Source organism: Crassostrea angulata, chromosome 4, assembly GCF_025612915.1.
Source record: "Crassostrea angulata isolate pt1a10 chromosome 4, ASM2561291v2, whole genome shotgun sequence".
Taxonomy (NCBI): Eukaryota; Metazoa; Mollusca; class Bivalvia; order Ostreida; family Ostreidae; genus Magallana; species Magallana angulata.
Window position 1 is genome coordinate 28382705 of NC_069114.1, and position 5440 is coordinate 28388144.

A 5440-nucleotide genomic window follows, 5' to 3' on the forward strand; every position below is an offset into this window, starting at 1 on the left:
TCCCTTTTAATTTCGTTTGATGAACTGTAAATTGAAATTGCAGTTTTTTCTCGTATAAATTATACATGTATGTCTAAGGAAAGAGTTATATATTAAAGGTAGAATTGTTGAATTATTTGCAAATGATTACGAATGATTTACATTCTTAAGAATTAAATGATTGCATGCACAATTCAAATATAGATAATTAATCGAGTTAAATGCTAAATTAAATTTGATCTATTTTTTTTCGTAATATTCTAGAAATAAAAGTACAATACATGTATGTACGAATATGCTACCTCTACTTTGAAAATGTAGTTGAAAGATAGTGTTTCTTACTTTATGTTTTTTTTTTATAATATCGGTACACTATACGAGAGGTACGGTTTCTAAAACACAACAAATTTGTGAAAAAGATTACATCAATTGAAATATGGATAGAAAGAGACTTCCCAAACAAAAAAAGGGAATAGCAGTATCCATTCTTATTATAAATCAAAGTACTGAAAGTACTGATAGGCGGAAGCATGATTGCAAGTTGTCAATGTAATAGTGTTATAACTATTTTCTTTTTAAGAATTGGTTTGATAACAGAAAACACTATTCTAATGTGTCAATTAAGGTATATACATGTAGTAAATGTGGAGATACTCAGTTACTGCACCAGATTAGTCGGGATCATGCCTTAAATAAAGATTAGATGAGAAAAGCAATTTTAACATCAAAACATCTATTTTGTGGAGTGCATTCGTATAACAATTGATATTTATATGCAAGCTGAAATTACAGGAATACATTTTCATTTATTATGCCAATTAATTAAAAATAGTCATTTTGACATCAAAATGATGCAAGAGTATTATAGTATTAGAATTTAGTAAACTGAACTTCTGAGACTGCCGTATTTTATTCTTTACAATAATGTTTCACCAATATACAGAAGTTACATTTGTACATCACTTGATTACAGTATTTTACACAATCAAGTAATCTGTGTGTCACTTTGCTCACCTGAGAAGCAAAAGCCATTGAGAAATCAGCTTTATAGAATAATACACAAAATATATGGACAATGTGTAGTAAAAAAAGGTAATCAATAAAGAGATTTTGAAGTTTTCTTAATATATTCTCAAGTTTAACAGTAATAGGTTGATTTCAAAGTCATTTTATATGTGGAGAATTGCAGACCTCTAAATGATCCTCAGATTGCAGTTCATACATTTTGTTGACAAATGTTTAAAACTGTATTTACTTACTGTACTGTACACCATACATATATTTAACAAAGATCAAACATATATGCAAATGTTGAGAATTACAATACATGTACAATGTTAAAAGCCAAGTAATTTATGGATAACTATAGATTGATATTCAGTAGTGTACAAATTATGTGTCCTTTACAATTGCTCAATGTTGTACTGTCAAATCACAGGTCTCTAGTACTGAAGACATTTGAACTTTTAACTTTTAAGTTTTTATTTTAATACTAATGGGATTTTCATGAGAAATTCCCCCCATTACAGAACATAGACTTCCAAAGAATCCCTTTATAGCTGCATGCCATTATTGTGTTTTTGGAAAGTGTGTAATCCTAGAGAGTGCCATTTGTGGTATCAACAATTTCAATTCACTAGTGTTGTCTTGCATCCATTATACCAATGACAGCTGTCCTTTTCAGCAGGATATTCTAAAATGTGTTGATGAAAATGAATAATGGATTGGATATGTTATCAAGCAATATTTCAATACAATATACTTGACCTCCAATAAAGAAAACATGGATTTGAAAATAAAATTAATCTATAAAGTATTTTGAATTTATGTGTGTTTTACCTTAAATAATTTATTTTTAAAAGTATACATGTATTTTGCAAATAAAGGATGAAATATATAAGAAGATCACACAATATGAATTATCAATATTTGTAAGGTTATTTGGGTATATTACATACAAGTAATGGAAAATATAGTGATTGAACTGTAAATGAAAGTTTAATTTTTTTCCCCCAAAATTCCTCAGTTTATAATTGCATTTAGAACAAGAATATGTACTTAATCATTAAAGATATGACAACAAGATATTGTATTTGTGAGTCAATGCTCACTAGTGATACCCCTGCTCTGATGTGTATACAAAAAAGCATAGTTAACATTACATGTAAGGGAAGGTGACATCAAATATTTTGAAAAATGAATCCTACCGTATGGCGTGCCTTTACAAAGACTGAGTTAGAATTTCAAGCATCTGCGATTGTTGCCGAGATATCTTTGACAAAATTTGTGTTATAGACAAACAATATACCCCTCTCCTTCCTGCATGGGTATAATTAGTTCATACTTAAACAAGAAAACCACGGGGAATATTGTAATGAAATTTAGTTGTACAGTGTATTTACTAACCTTGAAAATGGTGTTAAGGCCATTAAGATGAGGATTCCAGCACATATAAGAGGCCGGCCCTGCTTCCATTTAGAAGTTGCAAATGTGCAATATTTGTCCCTCTTTAAAAGTGCTGAACTGGGACGCCAACACCGCATTTACAGCATCCGTCTTTTTCTTTGTTTTGCTTGAATTTTGCTGTGCGCCCAAATTTAGCAACTCTCCCCTTCACCAGAAATGAAGAATGATGTTGGGCTCTCATTGTTTCCTCTTGTCAGTTAATGTTAATCAGTTTCTTGACATTCATCTGAAAGAACATATACATATAGAACAAATAGATATATGTTAGGTTATTACCTTTAATCATTGTCAGGTGTATAATTGAGTCTTTTTGGAATTGCAATTAATCATGAACATGGTAGATCAAAGATATACCGGTATATAGTCAAAGTTCTCATGAATTTAAAATTGTAAAAAAGGATGCAGTCATCAAAATTATCACGTAAATTATGATGTAGAGAAATTTCCATAGGAAATCTTAGTCACTTTCATTATAGAGTAATGATGACGTAATTCTGAGATACAAGTAAATACGGTAGGTAAAAGGATAAATCATGTTAATTCCTTTTAAATGTTCAATTAAATATCTTTGTAATAGCCTATCTGGAATATTTATGATATCAACCAATTAATTGCATCTTGTATGATACTTAAAGCTGTATTTGAGATATATTTTATAGAAAATCCATTTGCATTATTCATGAGTCATTTTAAAACCAAGCTGAATATTGTAATTTTTTGTAATTTAAAAAATGAATGTACCCTGTATCATACAGTGCAGTTCGTAACGTATTATAAAATCACTACATGAACTTACAAAAAGGAAACTTTATCTTCAGTTATATGCGATTCCATTGTGCTAAATTTTAAACTTTAAAGAAATCATAAAGGCCTTGCCTTGTACAGTATTCATAACTATAGACCGAAATTTCAGAATTAACGATGAATGCCTAACACAAACAATATAAATTCTTTCATAAAATTTATGTACTTATCAGAGATTTCTCTGATTCTAATCCCCGCTTTTACACTGTGACATGTTACTTCCGCACGTCACAATATACAAGCGGGGATTAGAGTCAGAAGAATTTCGAATTAAGAAAGTACCAGCTCCTCGATCAAGAAAACGTTATCACCATTATTGTAACACGAAAATTTAAAATGATGAAAGAAATGTTTATACAATGAGAAATAACACATAAGTTACCTAAATTACCTTACTATGTCGAAGATGGGCAGTCACCAGTTGTTCTCAACGTGGGTTTGTTGACAAAATTTTTACACTGCATATGCAGTATTGTCTGATATTACTACGCGAAAAATTGGTATGTTTACAAGTAATTTATATACATGGTAGCATTCTAATAATCTTTTTTAAAAAGATTTATACACACTATTGTTTTAAAAAAAAGCATTCAGTACCTGTTTCCCTATCAATTTTTCCTTTTGTACTCATAAACACGCAATTTCAAATTGAACTATTTTTTCCTACAGGCATCAGACTCCGTGCTTATCCTTTGTTTATGTCGCATACCATCGCAAGAGTTATCGTTCATTCCTGTACTATAAAAAACGTAAACTCATAGATCTACCAATTGCTATCTTTGCTAAAGGCAGTTTCAATGGATAATTAAAAACGATGAAGTAAAAAGTTTGAGACATACCACAGTTCTATTATCAAAATCGATGTTAAAACGGGGGTCGAACAGTGGGGGGGGGGGGGGGGGGGGGGTAAAGAGTTGTATGCCCTTAGTTTAAATAACATCAGATGGAGCTACCATGAAAAAGGGCAGGAATTTGACCTTTGACGTAGAAGGTCATGAAAGCAATTGCAATAGGCGCTTCCGCCTAAAAATGACTGGAGTTTAGCCGAGCTATCAAAGAGTATTCATAATACGGCGATTGTAAGGGAGGACGTATATAAACCGGTCGGTTTGTTCCCGTTTTGCACACATTTGTAAATTAGGTATCGAAAAAATGTGTGCGAAACGGGAATTTGACCAGATGAGATAATTGCTATAGTCTATATTACAATTCCTGCGAGGGCAATTGACAATAAAATAAATAAAACATATCTACTCGCAACTGATATTTACATTTATTTTATGTTAAAATATTACTTGCATAAAATCACATTTACATAGTAATTGACATCCATATTAATGAATTTGATTTTAAACATCAATTTGGTCATGAACAATTTTATTAATTTTTTAAACATGAATATTGCAAATATGTAGCGCCTTTGCTTAAATTACTGCCTATAGGAAGCACATGTACATGTTAAAAGTTTGAAGAGAAAATATCATATGTTAATATTTAATTATTGCTTTTGCTGACATAAATAGAGGAAATGCGTCTAGTGAAAACGCTGCTAAATATTTTTCATTTATGTTGTGGCTTGAATAATCGCAGAAATAGACAAACTGTATAATGATAAATCGGCAATTTTATATGCTTCAAAAACTGTAAAGATTACTTCACAAAACCTATCAAATGAAGACTTAATTCATGCATTTTCAACCTTTTTCAGATTGAGGTATATCGCATCAATATTAAATCAAAGTACTAAAGAACTGGCGGGAGTTGATTTTGTCGATGTTTATTTATTTTAAAATCAATGATATGTTATTTTGCTTGACAAGTACATGTAGTTTCTAATTTGAATTACGCACATTTTTATAATATGAATTTTTGGACGTTTTCGACAAGAATGTCGAGAAACCCCCATTTGAACCATGTAAAATAATATGTAAAGATAAAATTAATTCAATCAAACTATGTATCAGTAATAGAAATATTCATTTGAAAACTTTCCATTCAATGACATTAGATCATTTCTAGTAATCTGACAAACTTGCTTACATCCATTGACCCGGAGCAACCCCAAATTCATCGAAACGTCATTTTATCACTTTCCTTCCTCCTAAGTTTTAAAAGGAAAACATGAATTATTGTTCATCTCTCATCTTTTTGTTTTCATTTTAAGATACCAACATTTACATATTCTCTCCAT

At 30.5% G+C, this 5440-nt stretch overlaps 1 long non-coding RNA gene across 1 annotated transcript; it reads right to left on the reverse strand.

The window, feature by feature from the left end:
• Positions 1-230: 230 nt before the first annotated feature.
• On the reverse strand, positions 231-3750 carry LOC128181635 (uncharacterized). The gene is made up of 3 exons (XR_008243341.1): positions 3641-3750; positions 2386-2671; positions 231-1672 (listed from the first exon to the last, which is right to left on the reverse strand). It is a non-coding gene; the product is annotated as an uncharacterized LOC128181635 (long non-coding RNA).
• Between the last annotated feature and the right edge of the window lie 1690 nt (positions 3751-5440).